Raw genomic sequence first — 23,359 nt, 5'->3', positions numbered from 1 at the left:
CCCAATTCTGCAGTCAGCTCTCCGCGATTGGTCAAAAACATTTGGACCACCCCGACGTCGCCTGTCTGTTACGCGGAGTCACGAAAACCGCGACAGCTCCTCATCTGATATGACGTGTACACACTATGCGTGATACAACTGAACAATAGAAAAATAATTATTCCTTATTCGACGGCTTTTTGCCATTAGCCCACTGCTATCGGTCAAAAGGTTTCGGACTGCACGCACTTCACCTGTCTGGCCCGCGACGTCACACAACCGTGAAAACTTACCACGTCAAAGTGACGTATACGATTTAAAGATGCGTTATTACGCCGAACAAAGCTGAATATTTTTTGGGGGGCGAACAGCCGGAGTCTGCCCCTTTCTGAAAGGAATAGAACATGACTGCGCGCCGATCGATCAGGAACTGGCGACTCGCACCTGCCAGAAAGCATAAATTGTTTGGGTATAATAAAACTTTTTGCGTGGCAGTATAACGTCATTGAGCCCTTCAGGCACATATACAACATCGCTCTGCCATCTCTTCTTTGTTGAGCATTTTTAACCTCCCGTTGATCATCGCCGCGATTTTCTACCAGCCATTCGAAGTTAAGTGTGGGGAAGCGGACCAATCGCAGACCCCGCCACCACCCTCTTCATCCTGTTACCTATTTTCAATCTGCTGGCTCGGCCCCATCGAAACCCTCTCCACTTGAGCGTGCCCCTCGCCTCTTTTCAGCCAATTACATAAGAAAAAGCGCTCAGTGTAGACAATTCCAGGTAAAACAACGGGGAATGCGGGAGATCGAAATTATAGACAATGAGCAAAACAAGAGCAAGGTAGAAGCGGGAGCATACGTTTTGATAACTGGACTTGTCTTCTTCAAGGCGACATATGTTTTCTTCGGCGCAGTATATATAGGTGCGGTTCTTCCAAAGGGGAGAGGGAGTAAGGCGGGTGGGTGCGGCAACGATTGAAGGTGTGTTAGCGGCGAGGGTGTAGAGTTACAAATGAAGGGGTGCTGTGCACAAGGCCGGTGACACGGCCATGTGTCAGCCGGAGTGTCAGCGGCCGCGTGCACAGCACCCCTCTATAATCTGCTTCAATGGAGGTCGCTGGAGGTCGTATCAAGTATTTGTACAAGAAGGGTATTGATACGAACGCCTCAAATGACCCAGTGAGCGAAAAAGCCGGCATCTGCCGTCTGTAAAAGCGAAACGGTACCTCAATTCGCATTCCCATTGGCTACGGCGCCCCGGCAAGAGCACGCCTCGACGGAGCAGAGTGAGCGAAAGGGGACACCTCTTGGAGCGTTGCGCGCCTGGTTTAGTTGGAGGAGAGAGGGCATCGCTGCGACGCTACGTCACCCTCCCTCTCGTTCTCAGAAGCATGCGCGCGGTGCGTATCTCTGTCTCTCGCCGCCACTGGGCGTAGCTGCTGCAGGTGCCTGCCGGCCTTGGTGGCCGCTGCTTCTTCCATGACCTCTCATTGCACAAGATGTCGGTGACATGCGGCGTTGGCACAGCAGGCTGGTGCCGCTTGCTGGCTCGGGCAGCGCGCACCGTTATGGTACATTACTAGCAGCGCAAATCACGAATGAATGCTCAGCGGTGTCCAATTTGACATTATTGCTTTCGCATTAACAACTCATAAGAGGCACTTAGGTGTCCTCGAATTTTTTACTAAAAGTGGAGGAATAGAACTATAGGAAGCTTACAAGCAACTATGCCACCAGTATAGTAAGCAGTCAGAGTCAGAGTACGCAGTCAGAGAGGCTGATCGAGACAATCTCCTGGGCGGTGGGAATGTACAAGAAACACGCTACGAGTAAGTACCTAAGAAGTAAAAACGAAACCAGGTATGAAACATTTTATGATAACTCAAAGGGAAGTTTTTCACTTTTTGAAGCGAGATCACTATGCCTTGGAACACGCGCTTATAAAGCGACTTACACCAAGGAAGAAGAGGCATGAGCTTGCCGTGGTGAAGCTAGGGGGACAATGGAACATGTTTTATTAACATGTCAAAATATCTGCGCAGCTGGTGATTTAGGTTTCGCTGACTTCCTTGAAGCTCTTGGGTACAGGGATAGCAGATGGAAAGTAAATATCTCCACAACAGAGATTAGCGAAAGGCCATTGCAGGTCTGGTGGGTGAAAAGTATGAGACCACAAACAACGGAGGCGTACAAAAACAAAGTTTCCAATAATAATTCGGAAAGGTTCGTGATGACAATTTTTCGTCCGGCAAAACAAAATAGGTAAGACATTAGGCAAAAGAAAAAAAAATGCCTGATGTTGCAATTGACCGCCCCAATTCAAAGGGAGTGCTCATACCGTCCATCGATCCATTCGAAGCGCGAAAGAAGAGTCCCGCTGCGCTACACACCTCATACATAACTCGTATGAATCATCGTAATACGTGGTGTTACTGCATTTATTAATATAGCGACAGTCATCGTAAGATGGCTTCTGTCGAATTTATTAAGTGAAGAATGGCAGATTCACAGTGATCCAAATTGGCTTGAAAAGTGTCAGATACGGACAAACGAACATACCGCAAATTGGGTAAAGTTCGCAGAGAATCTAATCACATGAAAATAAATAGTGAATACGTCTACCTCCACATTAACTTATCGATTTTAAGTACCCATAATTCGAGAACACATCATATATCGGGCAACCAGAAGTTCCCTAGCACTGCCCCACAACCCAGTCGACGTTTAAGCTGGCTCACCCTCCGGACAGAATGATATAGCACACAATCTTCAGTGCACATGTATAGGCATGTTTTTAGTGAAGGAACGACAGCTTCACTTCTCTAGAGCTAGAAGTTGTCGTGTACAGTTACCTCTAGTTCAATATGCAGATTAACCATATTAAATGTAACCTTGAGAGAGTTAATAAAATATATTGTATATTGTAATTTGAAGTCCGCGTTTGATATCTGCGCGCTCATCAGGGCACACAAGCACTTTCCTCCTTGTGCATTGTTTTTTCTGTACTTTGCAACAATTCATTGCACATTTACTTTAGCATAATTGTTTGAATTATTACGTATATTTCCCTTTTGAAAGATCCATATGACCCATAGCTCCCATATCCAATAATCCGATATGAAACATATAGGATCCCATATAATAACCGTTTTTCACATATGGCTTACGATGTTATTGGATATAGGAGTTATGAGGAGTACGGAGATTTTTCAGTAGGGTTGGTACTTATCTTTCATTCAGCATATGCAAAATCAAGCATTATTGTCACCCGGAGTTCTCCACGTTTTAATGCGCTTCAACTATTTGTACGAAAGCTACTGCATTACAATTTAGCGCTAATGTTTCATACATCCTTGTTGCCCCCCCAACCCCTCAGCTGTCCTTTGAATACATACAGAATAATTCACACAATTGAGAATACTAACCCCACTACAAATGAGAAAATAAACCGAGTGACTTTATTTTCGTTAGTCCCAGTCGTATGATGCCAACAGATAACGAAGCTAAGGAAAGAATAGTTGAAATTGTTTTATGGCGATAGCAATTACCTGGATACTCCAGGTGAATTTCCGCCGTCGGCGACGCCGTGAGGGTCCATATAAAGTGCGAGGGCGCTAACATCGTTGGCGCGACGTATCCTATGTGTGCGAGTGAAAGCGTGTGAGGGTGAGGCAGCGATCGCGGCTAACTCTCGCGCATGCAACTGACGAAAGCGGGGAGGAGGTGTGCCGCCATCCGTCGTGCACAAGGCTTCGGTGGGAGGGTAGGGAAGGGGAGCGTGTTCTACTCCGGGCGGCCGCGCGCGCCCGGCTGGCCGCAGTGTCTTGAAAGCCATCTGCGACGGGTACAGAGTGCGCCGCGTGCTGAGTTTTCGCGACTTGGTTCACATTGATGCGAGCGACTGCACGACGGTTAATTCGCTCGCTGCTGCTGCCGCGTTTCCTCACTGCATAGTTTTGACGACAAGTTTCCGCGGTCATCGAGTGAGGTGCGCTCATCTGTGCTTGTGCGCCCCTGACACCATGCTTGTTAATTTAGTTGGGATGCCTATGTTTACAAGTTTATATGGATTATAACACTACTATCCCTCCTAAGTAAACCTGCGCACTAATTTGCTATCGCAATCGATGCTTCGCCTATCGAGCGAAACTGCGACTTTTTTGTTTTTAATTCAAGCACAGAAGTGATAAGGTAAGGGGAAATGAAAGTTGCCGAAAAGACAAATTGTCCTCCGTGGAAGACACACCAACACCCTACGCAGGAGGTTAGGTTTAGTGAAATCGACTACGTTTTCTTCTAATTCTAATTTCTTTTCACCAGTTATCCGCACTGTATAAAAAAAGTTCTACATTTGCTAGCACTGCACTTTTGAATAGTTTGCATGTTCCACTTAAAACCCTGCATAGTTTAACAAATATCAAATTCAATAAACAATTTTCTGCGAACGTTGGATAAATTGCCTTAATTATTGGATTGTGCTTTAAGTAAGTACTGCACTCTGTCTGTACTTTTGTCACCACTTCTTTTTGCACTCCGCTGATGCGTTGGTTGGAGGGGAAGGTCGAGTCCGCAGCTCACTTGTTTGCTTCTCGAGCGCTGGACACCAGGCTATTCCGTGAACATGGTGCAGTCCGAGAGGCCTTCTTAGTAGCCGTGCTGCCGCAGCGTGCAGGAAACGCTTGAGATAGGCCCTCCACGTCGCTTGGCAGGCGGTTAGCATATAGTAAGTAAGTAAGTTTATTTTCCAGGTTCAACTGGAGGGTTTTCTGGCAAAAAGCTGCATGAGCAGCTTGACTATGTCCAGAAAACCCCTACAAGCAGTAGCACACGAGTGGTACAGAAATCAGACACACATACAATAGTTATAGTCAATAAAGAGAAAACATTCACCAGTTATACATACAGAGTGTAACAATCTCTTGCAAAAAAATACGGGGCGGGTCAGCCCCGTTTATGGCCCATGCAAAGACCACCGCCTCGGTGGTGGTTACCGATCACGTCTTGACTGCAGCCGCGAGGATCTCGCGGTAGTGTCTCCTTACTGGAGTCATGCACTAATTTTCTTCCCGGGAAGCGGCTCGCGTCCACGTAGTAGGTGTTGGGATCGTGCTGGTATAGCCATTGGAGTGCTCGAACGCGCACTCCATCTGCTCCCTGCATGAATCCCCCATTGCATGTTGTTGGGGATGGGCGTGATGTGAATATTGTCTCTGTTGGCTTTGTTTAGCATCTTTGTCGCACCGTTGAGATACTTGGCGGTCATTCGAGGACAAACATGCCCTGCGCTTGATGGCGAGTCCTTCCCGCTGCGCCATTCGTGCAGTTACCGCGTGTTCGTCGAAGCTATTGTGTATTCCCATGTTCGTTAGACGGTCGCTTGAACGGGAGGCCGGACGCAGTTTTGTACGCCCCTCGCCGGAGAAGGTTTGCTTGGTCCGTCTCACACTTTCACGTAAGTTAGTATGGAAGGGTGTACTTTAGGTGAATGACCACGAAGGCTCATACGATCGGAAGCGTGTCCGTCTCCGATATCTCATCCCTGCTACGCGAAATGCGGCCTATGAGGTGCGAGACACTCTTGACCGTGCTGGGCCAGTGTGTGAGAGCCGTTTGTACGCTACATACCGTTGTCCTGGACGTGCATGCCCCGAAGTAGTAGTTGTGTAGTTTCCTCTACTGGCATGCCAAATAGCGCAAGGTCGATTCGTGTGTCGGTCCTGAGACGCGCATATTTAGATTTTATTCTGGTGCACGATGAATTCTCGGGAAAAGACTTCATGGCCGCTGAGTCCATTTACGTTTGTAAGATGTTCGTAGCTGTTTGGGAGCATGTCTTGCTTCTGCTCGCACGATCCCTTGCACGCCCATGACGTTATGTCGTCGGCGTATATGGCACAGCCCCGGCCCTCGACGTCTTGGAATTGTACCTCCAGCCTTGCATTCCAATATGGAAGAGAAGAGGCGACAGGAATGAGCCCTGTGGCGTGTCTCTACTTGGGAGGTTGAGTGGGTCCGATTCCATTGATCCCATTCCTGAGAATGGCTTGGAGGGCTAGTTGGTAAAGCATCTTACAGGGTTAACAGCGCACACAGACGGGGACAAAGTGAGGAACAATGGGACACAGCGCTGCTACTGGGTGGCAGACACAGAACTGCCACCCATTCCTATGGTGGCAATTCTGTTCGTAAAAAATTCTTGAACGATAGAGTTTGCGCAGAAGTTTATTAATTGAAAATAAACACACTTCACATTTTCCTACTTGTGTTTCTGGAAACGTTGGCATGTTCTGTCGCATGATCATCGCGAACGAAAGCGTTGCAAATGCTACAGGCAACAGGGGATGACGTAGGTGAAGGGAAGGGATAGAACAAATATTGTTCGAAACTTCACGAAGAACAAGTGTCTGAAGATATGAAAACGATGTTGCTCTGTAGTGCCACATCACAAACCCAACATTTGCAAACACGTAAACGAAATCATCGTTTCTGTCACACCCCATGTACATACATCGCTTGCGTTTGCTGAAACATGCACTGACGCAGCAAACTTCCTCGGCATACGGATTACTATAAAACATAATAAAAAATGATGGTACATTTTGCATAAAACAAATCTCGGAAGCAATGCCATCGTAAGCGTGTCTTTGTAGCATCATTGTATGTGTAAATGCATAATATTTAGGTAGCGTCATGTTGACCTCTTTTTCTTTCGTATCGTGTGTTTTGGTTGCGTCTACATCCACAAACACACCATTCAAGCGAGATAATATGTGCATACTTCTTGTGCTACGAGATGATGTGGTTTTACGTGCCAAAACCACGATTTGATTACGAGGCACGCCGTAGTGGGCTAATCGGGAGTAATTTGGACCACCATTGGTTCTTTAACGTGCACCTAATCTGAGTACACGGGCGTTTAAGCCCCCATCGAAATGCTGCCGCCGCAGCCGGGATTCGATCCCGCGACCTTCTGCTTAGCAGCCCGAAACCATATATAGCCACTAAGCAACCAGGGCGGATGATTTGTACTCCTACAAATGCTTCTCGTGTTTCACTAGCTTTTCTACAGTTAGCGAAAATGTGTGGGGAGTCATAAGAAAATACCGCGACGTAAGTATATCACGTACAAAATAAACATAATTGACGTTTAGAACGCTAGTCCCACAATTCGAAGTACGTAAAGGAATGCGTGCCCATGTGACTCATGTAAAATAAGCGGTGGCAGATACAGTCTACTGGTATGCTGCTGCGGTTGCAAAAGACGTAAAGCCTCTCTCGCCTCTAAAGACTACATGCGTCACCCTCGGCTTTGAATAGGTGGCCGTTGCTACCGGCAAACCGTTCCACCGTAGTGCTCGGCACTCGTCCTTCAGCTTCCGGAAGTTCATGAGAAAAGCTAATGTGACTTTGGACCGGCCTATTCGAGCGCTTCGTCAACGCGAAAACACATAAAAAAAAGGCCTTCGTTCACATGCACACACGCCTTCATGCCCTTTTCCGCTTTCCACAACAATCCTCGCCTCTTTCTCTTTCGGCGCAGCGTGCAGCGACGCGAGTCCCACCTGCAATTCTCAGCTGTCTCAGTTTGACGGAGCGCACAGGAGCGTGTGCACAACCCCCTTTCGACACAAACCTTTGATTTATCATTCACGAATAATCAATTCCAGTTGCGAGATAGCTAAGTCCCCCCCCCCCCCCCCGCGTGCCAGCACACGCTATATCGGAGGAAGTCGCCATACTAGTGTTCTCTTGCTCGAACTCTCTTTTCTTCTTTTTTTTTCATTTTCACACGTGTTATTTGTTGCGGTAGCTGGCGGCAAGCGGCTTCTGGTTTCCGATCGCGCACTCCGCACATTTTTCCTGGAGCGCAGTACACGAGTGCAGCTCGTCGCTTCCAGGCAACATCGGGAACCGCTTTTCAGCCGCTTACGAGTGAGCAGCTGAGCCTCGCTGCTTTTGTCACGGACGCAACGACAGGTGAGTGGACTAACCCACAGACGCAATGTTTGCCGTAAAAGACGTAATAGATTACGCAATGCGGCGTTGCGAACATCTCGTCAGTTAAGCACGAATGAAATCTTACGGCTGGTATGCAGAGCTCGCTTCATCCTACCAATCTACCAAGCCATGCAGTGAAAGAGATTATGCATAGGTGTGGAACAATTAAATACGACTCTCTGGAAAACTGCTAGCTATTGTCCTTTATATGACGTGTTGCAGTTGCTTACATTTTTTATTACGACGTTTAAAATAAATCGTAAGAACGTTGCTGTCACAGTGCACACATATGATATGTATATATATATAATTATCTCTCTCTCTCTCTCTCTCTCTCTCTCTCTATATATATATATATATATATATATATATATATATATATATATATACTAGTTCTGTGCACCTTGTAGCACCGCTCACGTTCTTTACGTTTGACGGGTAGCCTGAAGACTTCCTCTTTGCCTACAATATATATATATATATATATATATATATATATATATATATATATATATGTATATAAATGTATGTATATATCACCAGTGCATGTTTCACTGTCCCAAGAACAGACACAGAGGCATTGTGGACTTCCCACACCGGAAAGATAATTTTAACCTCACGGGTATTCCCACTGTCGGACGCGATTTCCTCTTTGCATACCCGCTCCAATGGCAATGTGGCTAACTTGTCCGAGGATATACTCCGGGACCTCTCCGGGTCGGTTTTCAGCGATCGACCACGACGTGTAGCTGTATAGGTAGTTCGGCTGCAAGTTATCCTCAAAATTCGCTCAATGTTCCTCAAAAATCCTGAAGGTGTCCGCTCAAAATATTAATAAATTGTACTAAATCATTAATGAACCGTGTTATGTACGGCGTTATTACCAATGCAACGATTTCATGTGCTTTGGAGTGATGTAGCTAGTCATTCATGACTATAACATTACCTAATGCCACAGCAATGATAGAAGTAAGTCTAAATTTCAATTTGAACTGCACACCAAGCAAGTCCACGAGTAGTTTTAGCAAGTCGGGGACTGTAGCTCAATATATCTTATTAAGAACTGCTTCACATAGTGATCTTTCTTCTCCACTCTTTACGTACTGCATGCAACGTGCGACGTTTGAGGATTTTGCTTGGGTAGTGACAGTCCACGGACACAGACAACCTGCAGAAAAATTAAAATCACATGGCTATCTTGGTGTCGTAAAGGCGCGCGGTGGAGAGTGCAGGTTTCACGCTTGCCGTGCATCAGTGAACTCACTGTGATCGCCAATTTCTTGAAAGGCTTGATGGCCTAGAGTACAAAAAAAACACTGCCTTTGAACTTATTACAAACTTGCTATCGTTTGAACTTGTTAAGCATTACGAATTCCAAAAGTGTTAGCGTGAACTTGAAGAAACTATACCCAGTATATATAGTGAGACATTCTTTCTCACTTTAAAAACTCATCTTGAAATGTTATAAACAGGGACGAGTGGCCTCAGAAAGGCTGGCCAACGTTTCGATAGGAGGAACTATCTTCCTCAAAGGCCTTTGACGCCTTTGACGACTATAGGTCCTCCTATCGAAACGTTGGTCAGGCTTTCTGAGGCACCTCATCCCTGTGTATAACTTTTATACCACAGTGTGCTATTCCATCTGCCAGCCCCTTTCTGGATTTTGGATCATCATGAAACGGTAATGCATGTCACTGCCAGCCAGCTACAGTTAACGGTGAAAGGCGATATTTATATTAGTTTAGAAGCGACGGTGTTACTTTTAGAGCGAAGCTTTCCATGCTTAGAAGTCTCACACTGTGTACCCGCGAGATTTTGTGCCGGTAATTAAATCATAGCTTGTCAACAGTGCAGAGCATAGGCATAACCATTTCACTAACATACGCGTTTCATATTATAAAATACACACAATTATTGATGTCGCATTTAGTTGAATAGCATTTCATTATCCCTTATAATAAAGTTTCACGGGACAGATTCTGACATATGCGTTATGTCTGCAAATTCTTATTCTCTATCTTTTCCCGCCTCTTTCCGCTCCCGTACTTCCTTTATTGTGGGTTTTAACATCAGGAAACTGCAAATTGTGCTATAAGAGGCATCGTAGTGAAGGGGTACGCATCAGTCAGAACCTCATAGGGTTCTTCAACCTGTGCTTAAATAAAATATAAATGGACGAGTTCTTGTGCATTTTGCCCCCATCGAGGTGCGATCGCCGGGGTCGGGATTCGAGATCGAGACCTCGTGCTGATCAGCAGATCAGCCTTAGCCATTGATGAATTGAGTAGCGCAAGAGTGGACACGGGGCACAAAAGAGCGACGAGTCCCTTAGCATGGAATACCAACTAGCCCTGTCTCACACCCTGCTTTAGCCTTTGAGCCATGGCGATAGGTTCGTATAGAATATTTTTTTTTGTTTACATACATGCACACATGTTTTACCTTGCGCCCAAGAACACCACTAAGGTAACATGTATGGTGCTCAGTAAAAATGGTACAAACACGTGTGAACGACAAATCAATAAGCGCTGCCAGAGGTCTGATAAAGGTTACTGACCTATGTGGAATTTCTCGTGTCTAATGAAACTTAAAGAAGCTGATGCCTTAAAGACCATTACACGTTGCGCTACTTTACAGACCATCTTATGAGTGCCTCGTTTAAAACCACGCTGATCATCGTACTATTAGTTTTGATAGTTAGTTACACTGCTGCTTTACCCCTAGAGCACCCCAAGAAGATGACAGCCATATAATTTTATTTAATAATACTGCAGGCCAATACTGTGGCCCAAGCAGGAGGGGCATGTCACAAACAAGAAAACACAGAAAAGCGTATGCAATGCAACATGAAATGAACATAATACGCTAAAAGAAGCACAAATGATACCGTCAACATCGCTAACTTGCACAATAATGATTTTGCAATGCAGCCATGAAATCTTTAGACTGAAATACACTAATGGGAAGTGAATTCCAATCGTTCACTGTTCGAGGGAAAAAACTGTACTTGTAAGCGTTTGTTTTCGCGAAGATCGGTGCAAGCAAATACTCATGACTGTGTCGTGTTCTCCTCGTAGAAGGCCGACATATGGAAGCTGGTAGCGTCGTATTATTTTTTGCAGAAAGAGTGTTATGTAGTAGTACAAGACGATTAATTTTTCTGCGTATTTCGAGTCTCTGTATTCTATTTTGTAACATTATTGAGGACGGCGAATCCTTCCTGGCATATTTCCCGTAAATAAATCTCACTGCTTTTCTCTGTACTCGCTCAAGTTCTTTTGTGTCTTTCATGGTATGCGGGTCCCAGAGTTCGGGAGCATATTCTAACTTTGATCTCACTATTGCATTGTAGGCTAACATTTTAGTCCTTACAGGCGCGTTTTTAAGCTTTCTTTTTATGAACCACAGTTTCTTTAGCGCAGCTGAGCAAACATCCGAGATATGAGTTGACCATGTAAGCTTATTGTTGAGGGTAACGCCAAAGTATTAGTATTTGTCGACTTCGAGGAAAGTTCTATTTCCAAGTTGGTACGGAAAAATGCTAGCAGATTTTTTTTCTTGTTACGCGTAAAAGTACAGTTTTTTCCGCATTGAGCTCCATTCCCCAATTGGAACACCAGTCAGTGATTTCTGCAAGGCATCTTTGCAGCACAAAATGATCATCATAGGACACAATTTCCTTGAAGATAACACAATCATCCGCGTATAACCGTATGGACACATTAGCAGGAATAACATCAATCAAGTCATTAACATAGATTAAAAATAACAATGGTCCTAGTACACTGCCCTGAGGGACTCCGGAGGTGACCTGACGTGCACTGGAAGTACAATTCCTAATATCAACAAACTGTTCACTGTTTTTGAGATAAGCACATATCCACTGTACGATACCAAATGGGAGTCCAATTTTATCTAATTTATGTAATAGCTTTGCATGGGGAACTTTATCAAAAGCTTTGCTGAAGTCCAGAAAGAGCACATCTATTTGTGCAGATAAATCAAGTATGCGGGATAGTTCATGTACGGTTGTTACGAGTTGAGTTACAGTGGAGAGTCCTTTCCTGAAACCATGCTGAAAAGGTGATAGTATGCTATGATCTTTCAAAAACCCTTGTATAAAACCAGCGACAATATGTTCCAATAGCTTACAACACGAGCTAGTAATAGATATAGGACGGTAATTTGAAACAGATTGGCGGTCTCCTTTCTTGTGTACCGGCACAACACGTGCTTCACTCCAGACTGATGGTATTGCACCTAATTTTAAGGATAACTGAAAAAGATTAGAAATGAATTCAGATAATTGCTCAGAATATCGCCTCAAGAAAGCATTAGGAATGTTATCGGGCCCAGCTGACTTCTTAATATTTATATTTAGAAGCAATCCCAGGACACCTTCGCGACTGATTAAAATATTATCAACCGATGGGCTACTTGCACTGGAAAGTTAACACTGATTACGTTCTGTAAACACACTTTGAAAGTATACATTGAAGTATTCAGCAATGCAGTGCGCATCCTCTATTTCAATTCCGTTGACGTTAATGCTTTGTATCTGTTGTTTTCTCTGGCTTAGATGCAGCCAGAACTTTTTAGGATCGCTAGAAATAAATTCTTCGAGATTCAAGCTGTAGAACTCATCTTTAGCCGAATTTACCTTTCGTAGTAAGTCTTGTTTCAGCTGCGTAATCTGCGGGGTTGTAGCTTTGTTCCTCTTTCTCAGCCTTTTTATTTTACGCTTGGTCTGAATAATATCTCGATTTATCCAAGGATTTAGGCGCTGTTTTCGAACTACTTTTAACGGGACAAAGTGCTCCGTACAGTACTTTACAGTCTCCTCAAAACGTTGCCATGAAAGTTCAACATTATTTTCGATTATACCAAGTTGTGTATCTAAATAATCTATAATCGCAACATCATCTGCCTTAGTGAAATCTCTAATTGTTTTAACTGTTCTATGATCTTGGTGCTTCTGCGCAGGAACTTTCCAGCAAAAAGATATCAGCTTGTGATGTGATATACCAGGCTCGACCGTTGTTGTTCCATCAGAAAATACTTCGCTCAGGAATAGAAGATCGAGAATATTATTTCCACGGGTGTCACTATAAACAGCCTGCTGGAGGTCCAGGCTGAACATAATATCTATCGCCAAGTCACCAGAAACCAATGAACCATAGTTTAAACGATTCCAGTTTAGACACGGTAGATTAAAGTCACCTGCTATTATTAAGTTTTTTCCCTTTAGTTTCAGAAGATGATCATACAACTGATGCATAAAAGAGTCATCAGCCCCTGGGGCCCGATATACAGAGCACAAAAAAAAACGACATTCCCCAGATACATACCTTCAAGAGTAAACTTTCGTGTTCCTTGATTTGATCTGCAACCGTTACATGAACACTGGATTTTGTTATGACTGCAATACCGCCACCGCGGAAACCCTGTCTTTTCTGTACAGATGATAGTTCGGCGGAACTATTTCGTCATAGCGAATGGCTTCGTGCAACCAAGTTTCCGAAATGATGCAGACATGGGGGTCATATAACAAAAGCAAATCTTCCAGCTTATCTGTTTTATTTACAATACTTCTGGCATTGAATGAGAGAAGCCGGAGCTGGTGCGCCTGCAATAGCTAGCTTTCGGGCGTTGAGCTGTTCGTTCTATAATTTTGTTTGCGGCTCGGTGTACTATCAGTTCCAGAAATCTGTTTACGGGAGTTGGAGGCATCATCCCAAGAAAAATACTGGTCATCAATTCGCAGCTTATCGTGAATCAGCTGAACCTTTTTTCCGCTATCTTTGTCTGCCTTCGCACTAGTCCAAAGCAGTTTCCGTTTGCGCAGCGTGTCAGCGCAGTAATCATTCTGAATAGAAATGTTTGAACCTTTTAGTTTAAATGCGTTCTGCATGACTGAATGTTTTTCCGTGTAGTCCTGGAAATACACGATAATCGGCTTGCCATCTGAACTCCTCCCAAGCCTATGTATTCTTGCCACCGACGAACAGCTCAAGCCCAATTTATTCAGAAATACGTCGTTTATAACCTTGTCACGTAAGAGCGACAAAGTTTCATTGGGAATTTCCGGAACGCCAAAAACTATCAGATTTGATCGCCTACTTCGATCTTCTAGGTCGATCATCTTGGCTTTCTGTGATTTTAGTATCTCTTCCATTTTACATACAGTTGTGACTAAGGTAGCAGCTGTGCTCGCATTTTCTTGTACGTCTTCTTCCAACTGAGCCAAACGTTTGTCAAAACAATCAACCGCTTTTTCTGTATTTTCAAGGCGCATTTTCAAGTCCGCGATATCATTTCTTATTGCCTGTTGTCCTATCAAGGATTGAAACATTTCTTCAACTGTTGGTCCAGGATTTTCCTCAACATCGCCACACAACTTCAGTTTGCAGGAGCAAAAGCAATAATAGGATATACTTATACAAAGTTGAGGGCACGGCAGAACAACTAAAAACCTATTGTCACTACGAAACGAACAGTTGTGACCAACCTGTACAAAGAAGATGAGGCGCATGGTGAACGACCTGCGCCAGGCGCTTTCGCCGTGCCCACTGAAGATCCTCGGGTGCGGGACAGTCTTTATAGGGGTAATGGCCGGTGACGTCACGAATCCATGGCTTCGGAAGGGAGGCGGTTCGATGATGACGTTGAGTATCCGAGCTTGATTGCTGATGCTTGGTGTTGTCGATACCGGCGTTAGCGTGGTTGCAGGCGATAAACCTTGCGCTGACAGCAACAGAGCCTGTACAAAGAAGATGAGGCGCATGGTGAACGACCTGCGCCAAGCGCTTTCGCCGTGAACATAAGAGCTAATAATAATAACATAATAATAATAATAATAATAATAATAACAGCTAAACAGACATTTCAGGCAGTCTCAGTGTTGTAGCCCTAGGCAAATGCCACTATCAACAATGCGCTCACACCAAAAGCCCTGTACCGTTGCCTGTTCCATTTTACTTTCATTCATACACTTACAATAAGCTCGTCAACATGCAAGTTATTTGGCGTAGACCTAGCTAACAAACAAGCGGCACGTATAGAAGATAAACGGGCATAAGCTGACAGCAGCACTGGAGCTGTACTGTTTTAAAGTTATGTTATGTACCCTAGTCCATCGCTTGCGCAGTGGCGCTTTAGGAACAGCAAAATCAGGTAGTCACGCCGCAAGCACCCCTCACCATTAGGGTGGCAAATACCTACACACATAGGCACCGACCATGCACCGACCTCGGGGGGTGGGGGGGCCGAGCCACCTCCGCAGTTTTCTGGGGGGGAGGGGGGCGGAAGAGGCTCCGAAAAAGAATAAAAGAAGTGTGTAATAAATCTTAACATGTGTGGGAACGAGTACAAAAAAAAACAAGCATTGAGCTCGAATGTTCTACGGAAGTCCGGAAAAGGCCAGACCCAGCTGAAATGTCCAGTGTATATATCATCATCATCATCATCATCATCATCATCATCATCATCATCATCATCATCATCATCAGCCTAGTTACGCCCACTGCAGAGCAAAGGCCTCTCCCATACTTCTCCAACTACCCCGGTCATGTACTAATTGTGGCCATGTTGTCCCTGCAAACGTCTTAATGTCATCCGCCCACCTAACTTTCTGCCGCCCCCTGCTACGCTTCCCTTCCCTTGGAATCCAGTCCGTAACCCTTAATGACCATCGGTTATCTCCCCTCCTCATTACATGTCCGGCCCATGTCTATTTCTTTTTCTTTATTTCAACTAAGATGTCATTTACCCGCGTTTGTTGCCTCACCCAATCTGCTCTTTTCTTATCCCTTAACGTTACACCGATCATTCTTCTTTCCATAGCTCGTTGCGTCGTCCTCAATTTCAGCAGAACCCTTTTCGGAAGCCTCCAGGTTTCTGCCCCATATGTGAGTACTGGTAACACACAGCTGTTATTCACTTTCCTTTTTGAGGGATAGTGGCAACCTGCTGTTCATGATGTGAGAATGCCTTCCAAGCGCACCCCAGCCCATTCTTATTCTTCTGGTTATTTCAGTCTCATGATCCGGATCCGTGGTCACCACCTGCCCTAAGTAGATGTATTCCCTTACCACTTCCAGTGCCTCACTACCTATCGTAAACTGCTGTTCTGAGACTGTTAAACATTACTTTAGTTATATATATATATATATATATATATATATATATATATATATATATATATATATATATATATATATATATATATATATATATATTGTGAGACGAGGTTTAGGCAGCCAGTCTCTTCTTTATTCTCCCGAGACAGAGCCCCACCACCAGGCCCCAAAACGGTGATGATGAGTATGTACAGGTGAGAATATGAAGCGTATGAATAATGCTCACACTAATTGCCCCGCACGCGCAAGCGGCCAGCCAGGCCGCGACTTAGCCAAGAGGGGAACGCCGAACGAATCGTTTTAGGCGCGAAACGTGAACGATCTCCGAACCACGACAACGATGGTCGGAAGAAACGTCTACGGGAGTAACGCGATGGTTCACGGGGGATGTTTGTTCGTTAATAATATAGGGTCCAAGAAAGCGGGATTCAAACTTCTCGCACAAACCGGGTGCACGAATGGGCGTCCAAAGAAGCACTTCTTCTCCGGGACGAAAGGAGACGTCGCGACGAGAGATGTCGTAACGTTGCTTGCGATCTTGCTGGCTGACTTCTGTGTTGAAACGAGCACGTTGACGGCATTCCTCAAGTCTCGAAACGAACTGTTCGGGCGTACTGTCTGAGGTGTTAGTTGGAGCATTGAAGAAAGCGGCGTCGATGGTGAATGTCGGTGAACGGCCGAAAACTAGGTAGAAAGGTGAGTATCCCGTAGTTCGTTGGATAGCGGTGTTGTGAGCAAAAGTCACGAAAGGTAAAAGTTTGTCCCAATTATCGTGGTTTGGCCCGATATACATCGATATCATGTCTATCAGTGTGCGATGAAATCGCTCGGTTAAGCCATTTGTTTGTGGGTGATATGCGGATGTCGTCTTATGAAGTGTGCCACAAGCTCCGAGTACTAATGCGAGCATTGCTGACATGAAAGTCTTGCCGCGGTCGCTTAACAGTACACGAGGGGCACCATGGCGCAGCACAATGGCATCTAGAAAGAAGGTGGCGATGTCGGAGGCTGAACGAGAGCGTAGAGGAGCGGTCTCTGCGTAACGTGTGAGCTGGTCAACAGCTGTCACGACCCATCGATGACCCGCTGGCGTTATGGGCAGAGGGCCGACTAGGTCTATCCCAACGGTGGCAAACGGTGTCTCGGGACATGGGATGGGCTGTAAAAGCCCAGCAGGAGGCGAAGTCGGTCGTTTCCGCCGTTGGCACTGAACGCAAGAAGCGACGTACTTGGCCACAAAGGTAGACATGCCTGGCCAAAAGAAACGGCTCCTAACGCGGTGGTATGTTTTGTGGAATCCCAAATGGCCAGCAGATGGGTCGTCGTGCAAGGCTTCAAGCACTTGTGTGCGCATCGAGCGTGGAAGAATAGGTACCCAGCTGTGTCCGTCGGATTTGTATATGCAGCGGTACAGCACATCGTTGTCAAGCTTAAATAGTCGCAGTTGTCGACGTAATCTGGCATTTGGTGCAGATGTAGTTCCGCACAGGCGTTGGATGATGCTGTCGCAGTAGGGGTCAGAACGTTGACACGAGGCGAGGTGAGTGAGGTGATTGGAAGATAACGTGTCAGTAACCATGAGAGGTAATAACGGGAGTGACGACTTAGTCTCATCATCAATTGGCGAGCAATGGAGAGGTGTACTCGAAGCTAATAATGGCAGCGGGCAGCGAGAGAGAGCGTCGGCATCTTGATGCTTTTTCCCAGACTTGTAGACAACGTCAAAGTCGTACTCTTGTAATCGTATCACCCAGCGACCAAGTCGTCCGGACAAATTTTTGATTGACGACAACCAGCATAAGGCGTGGTGGTCGGTTATGACCGTGAAATGGCGTCCGTAAAGATATGGTCGAAATTTTTGGACCGCCCAAACTACTGCGAGACATTCCTGTTCTGTGATCGAGTAATTCATTTCGGCAGGTGTTAGTGCGCGACTGGCATAGGCAACAACTCTCTCTCGTGAGGTGGTATCACGCTGTAAAAGTACAGCACCGATCCCATGGCCACTAGCGTCGGTGTGCAAGCAAGTCGGTGCGTTGTCATCGAAGTGACAGAGGACAGGGTCGCTGGTTAATGCCTGCTTGAGGGCTTGGAAAGAAAGTTCGCATTCATCTGTCCAAGGGAAAGCAGAGCCCGACGTGAGCAACTTGTGTAGCGGCGACGCCATGGCTGCAAAATGACTGATGAAGCGGCGGAAGTAGGATGCCAGGCCTAAGAAACTTCGTAATTGCTTTTGATTTTCAGGGCGAGGGAAGCGATGCACGGCAGCAACCTTTTCGGGATCCGGTCGAATGCCATCTTTGCTGATAAGATGGCCCAATACTTTGATGTGCTTTCTGGCAAAATGGCATTTCGCTGTGTTGAGTTGGAGTCCAGCGTTGGAAATGCAAGTGAAAACTTCGTCCAAGCGCTCAAGGTGCTGACTAAAAGTTGTAGAAAAGATAACGATGTCATCTAAATAGCACAGACAGGTCTTCCACTTAAGGCCACGTAAAACTGTGTCGATCATGCGTTCAAATGTTGCAGGGGCATTACATAAACCGAATGGCATGACGTTAAACTCGTAAAGTCCGTCTGGCGTTGCAAAGGCTGTCTTGTCCTTGTCCGCTTCGTGCATGGGGATTTGCCAGTATCCGGATCGGAGGTCTAGACTAGAGAAATATTCTGCACCCTGGAGGGAGTCAATGGCATCGTCAATTCTTGGCATCGGATATACGTCTTTGCGCGTGATCTTATTAAGGGCTCGATAATCGACGCAGAATCGTACGGAGCCGTCTTTCTTGCGAACCAGCACGACAGGAGACGACCAAGAACTGGAGGATGGCCGAAGGATGTCTCTTTTGAGCATGTCATCAACGTTATCCGCAATGATTTTCCGTTCTGCGGAAGACACGCGATACGGGCGGCGGCGTACAACCGAACTGCCTTCGGTTTCGATGCGATGTACTGCGACGGAAGTGCGCCCCAGAAGCTTGGAGTGGACGTCAAATAAGGCTCTGTGTTTGTGCAGGAGTGCCAGAAGGTCTTCTTTCTGCGCAGTGGTCAAATCGGGATTTATCGCGGCTGTTAAAGCAGCGGCAGCAGTGTGATAATCAGTTGTGGTAGACAAAGGTGGTGATTCGGTGTGAAGCGGTACCAGTGAAAGAGGTTCGGTGTCAGTAAAGCATGTCACAGTAGAGCCCTGGGAGAGCACAACTGGCGAAGAAGTAGGGTTATGAACAGCGACTGAGGCTCTACCGTCCTGAAACCGTACTAGGCTAGGAGTAAGGCTAAGCCCACCAGAAATGCAGTAACCACGCGGTGCAAGGAACACATCACCATTAATAATAGTGTCGGAAGTCAGCGTCAGAATATGCTCAGTGCCCGCGGGAATGAAACAGTCGGTAGACGTGACAAAACGCAGGCTGTGATCATTGACAGAGGACGAAGATTCAGTGTCTGTCATATGAATAGTTCGCTGACGGCAAGAGATTAAAGCTGAGGCGGAGGACAGGAAGTCCCATCCCAAAATCATCGCGTAAGTGCACGAAGACAGCACGACGAACTGAATGTGGTGGAGGATGCCATCAATGAAAACGCGCGCAGTGCAAACACTGGAGGGCTGAACAAGAACTGCATTAGCACAACGAAGGGGAGGGCCATTATACGGTGTCTTCACTTTTCGCAATCGAGAACACAAGTCAGCACTAATAACGGAAAGCGATGCACCTGTGTCAACCAAGGCTTCGATTCGGACACCTTCAACAAACACCAAAAGTACATTTGACGGGCGCTCCGGAGGCATTTCACGTTGTCGAAAAGATGCAGCTTCCCCTCCTGAAGCTGCACCATTTAGTTTTCCGGGCGGTGATCGGAGGACGAAGTAGCCGGTCGTAGAGGGGAAGAAGAGCGCCGCAGCGGTGATGGAGAGCGACGACGCGGGAAACGCGATGAACTGGCAGTGTTGAAGTCCTGTGGAGATGGGGAACGTGGTGGATAATAAACGTAGTCAGTACGCCGACGTCGTGGTACAGGGCCAGAAAACTGATCCCTTTCAAAGCCGTCATAGCCACGTCTTTCATCTTGCTGACGGCGTCGGCAAAACCTGGAAATGTGGCCACGGATGCCGCAGTAGTAACAAACCGGTCGAGGTGGGCTCCATGTGTTATAAGACGGAACAGGCGATGGTCTTGCAGTGAGAGGATTCAGGGACATGTGCGGTGCAGGTGCGTGTTGTGGTGGCTGCTGGGGGGGTGGCGCTATAGAGGCAACCTGAGCGTACGTTGGCGTATGGATAGGGTGCGGGCTCGTGATTTGCGGGCAGGTCACTGCAGCTAGCTCTTCCCTCACGATATGGCGTAGGCCGCCACCAGGAGGCGTCAGATGGACCTCAGGAGGGTTGGACGAAGCTTGGGCGTGCAGTTCCTCACGGATGATGGAGCGAATCAAAGCACGTAGCTCGCTGTCGTTGGACGCCTTGAAATCAGATGTGTCAGGGTGCAAGCGGAGCATATGAAGGTCATCGAGACGCTGACACGTACTGATGATGTCGGCGACGGTAGTGGGATTCAGCACTACAAGAGCATTGAATGCCGCAGTCCCAATACCCTTGAGCAGGTGGCGTACACGGTCACTCTCTGCCATCGAGGTGTTCACGCGGCGGCAGAGGGCGAGGACGTCCTCTATGTACGAAGTGTAGGACTCGCCTGAGTGCTGTACACGCTCAGCAAGCTTCTTCTTAGCGATATCGGAGCGGACAGACGAGTTCGCGAAAATCTGGCGTAGCTGGTGTTTAAAGATGCTCCAGTTGACCAAATCGAGCTCATGATTGTAAAACCATGTTTTCGCAACTCCGGTTAGGTAGAAGGCGACGTGAGCAAGTTTTGCTGATTCGTTCCAGTGGTTGAAGTCACTCACGCGCTCGTATAGCTCCAACCAGTCTTCAACGTCGTCACCTGGAAGCCCAGCAAATACCGGTGGATCCTTCTGAGGGGTGGTGACTGTCCAAGAAGGGGTTCCCGCAGGAGTCGGCAAGGTGGATGTCGAGGTACTGGTCTGCTGGTCTTGCGACATGGTCGAGTGCAGGAGGTAGAGGCGGCGACCCGAGCGGAGCTCCAGGGATGTAGCGTAGGTGAAGCTGGAGAGAGACCGGGAGCGAGAGGGCGAAGGGACCAGACAGCACACTCCACCACTTGTGAGACGAGGTTTAGGCAGCCAGTCTCTTCTTTATTCTCCCGAGACAGAGCCCCACCACCAGGCCCCAAAACGGTGATGATGAGTATGTACAGGTGAGAATATGAAGCGTATGAATAATGCTCACAATATATATATATATATATATATATATATATATATATATATATATATATATATATATATATATATGTAATCGAGAAGAACGGCGGTTAACCGAGGGACCCGATATTTATTAGTCATATAATGAGAAGCCAACAAACACTGACACCAAGTACAACATAGGGGAAATTGCATGTGCTTAAGAAATGAAATAAAGTAATGCATCTCTTTTTGTGTGATTACTTTATTACTTTATTCCCCTATGTTGTACTTGATATCAGTGTTTGTTGGCTTCTTATGGTGATGTTTTGATGATGTTTTGAATTATTTATGATGATGTTTTGTTATCTTATAAAAACCCACCCCTTATGTAATGCCCCTACGGGGGACCTTTAAGGTAATAAACTGAACTAAACTGAACTGAGCTTCTCATTATATGACTATATATATATATATATATATATATATATATATATATATATATATATATATATAAGGTTGGCCGATATATCGACCCCAAAAAGTAACAACGTAACGTTTCAGATATATTCTGCAGAAAGAAAACCCTTTCGTCACCTTTCTGCAGATGGAGTCCCCAAGAAAAAGCAGTTCTATCGACACAGAATAGGTCGGGTGCTAGCTTTCCATTCAACGTGTTTGTGTTTCGAAACATTTGTACTGTGTCCTTAACTGTCAAACATTTACCTCATATTTTGATGTCACGTAGACTACAAAAGAAGACAGTTTCCTTCAGGAAAAGGATTTCCCATAATCTCGCATATCATCATCATCATCATCATCATCATCATCATGCTGTTTTATGCTCACTGCAGGACGACGGCCTCTCCTTGTGATCCCAAATAACCCCTGTCCTGCGCCAAGCGATTCCAACTAGCTCCCGCGAATTTCCCAATTTAATCACTCCACCTAGTTTTCTGCCGTTCTCGTCCGCATTTCCTTTCTCTTGGTGCCCATTCTGCAACCCTAATGGTCAACCGGTTATCTAACCGACGCATTACATGACCTGCCCAGCTCCATTTTTTTCGCTTGATGCCAGGTAGAATATGGTCTATACCCGTTTGCTCTCTGATCCAAACCGCTCTCTTTCTATCTCCTAGCGTTATGGCTAGCAATCTTCGTTCCGACGCTCTTTGCGTGGTCCCTCATTTGTTCTCAAGCTTCTTTGTCAGTCTCGAAGTCTCTGTCCCATATGTCAGCACTGGTAAAATGCAGTGATTGTACGGGTTCCTTTTCAATGATAATGATAAGCTACCAGTCAGGAGCTGACAATGTCGGCTGTATGCGATCCAACCCATTTTTATTCTTCTGTGAATTTCGTTCTCATAATAAGGGCTTCCTGGGATTAATTAACCTAGGTAAACGCACTCCTTCACGGACTCTAGAAGCTGACTGGCGATTCTCAACTCTCGTTCTTTTGCCCCGCTATTTATTATCTTTCTCTTATGCATATTAATCTTCAACCCCACTCTTACACTCTCCCTGTCAAGGTCCTCAATCATTTGTTGTAACTTGTCTGCATTGTTGGCGAATACAGCAATGTCATCGGTAAACCGAAGGTTGCTGATATATTCGCCGCCGAACCTTCCTCCTAAGCCTTCCCAGTTTAATAGCTTGAATACTTCTTCCAAGCACGCAGTGAATAGCATTGGAGAGATTGTGTCTTCCTCTCTGACCCCTTTCTTTATAGGTATCTTCCTGCTTTTATTGTGAAGAATTAAGGTAGCTGTGGAATCTCTGTAGATGTTTTCCAAGGTATTTACGTAAGCGTTCTGTACTCCTTGATTACGTGATGCCTCTATGACTGCTGGTATCTCTACTGAATCAAATGCCTTTTTCGTAATCTATAAAGCCATATAGAGAGGCTTATTCTACTCTGCTGATTTCTCGAAAACCCTGATTAATGACATCGATGTGACCCATTGTAGAGTATCCCTTCCTGAAGTCCGC

General features: G+C 45.9%; 1 protein-coding gene and 1 long non-coding RNA gene across 7 annotated transcripts in view; one reads left to right on the top strand and one right to left on the bottom strand.

Moving 5' to 3' along the window:
* Window positions 1-23,359, bottom strand: part of LOC135916647 (uncharacterized) — a 465,480-nt gene that overhangs the window by 93,916 nt on the left and 348,205 nt on the right. For all 6 annotated transcript variants that reach the window (XR_011514685.1, XR_011514684.1, XR_011514682.1 and 3 more), the window contains one exon: window positions 14,488-14,739. This is a non-coding gene — a long non-coding RNA (uncharacterized lncRNA). The remainder of the gene's footprint in view (window positions 1-14,487; window positions 14,740-23,359) is intronic.
* The window catches only part of LOC135916641 (MFS-type transporter SLC18B1-like), a 69,901-nt gene continuing 54,221 nt past the window's right edge, over window positions 7,680-23,359 (top strand). Inside the window, exon 1 of the mRNA XM_065450062.2 lies at window positions 7,680-7,958. The gene's annotated coding sequence lies outside the window, so the exon portion shown is untranslated. The remainder of the gene's footprint in view (window positions 7,959-23,359) is intronic.

Source organism: Dermacentor albipictus, chromosome 5 (assembly GCF_038994185.2).
Source record: "Dermacentor albipictus isolate Rhodes 1998 colony chromosome 5, USDA_Dalb.pri_finalv2, whole genome shotgun sequence".
In the NCBI taxonomy this organism is placed as follows: domain Eukaryota; kingdom Metazoa; phylum Arthropoda; class Arachnida; order Ixodida; family Ixodidae; genus Dermacentor; species Dermacentor albipictus.
This window is presented reverse-complemented; position numbering and strand designations above follow the sequence as displayed.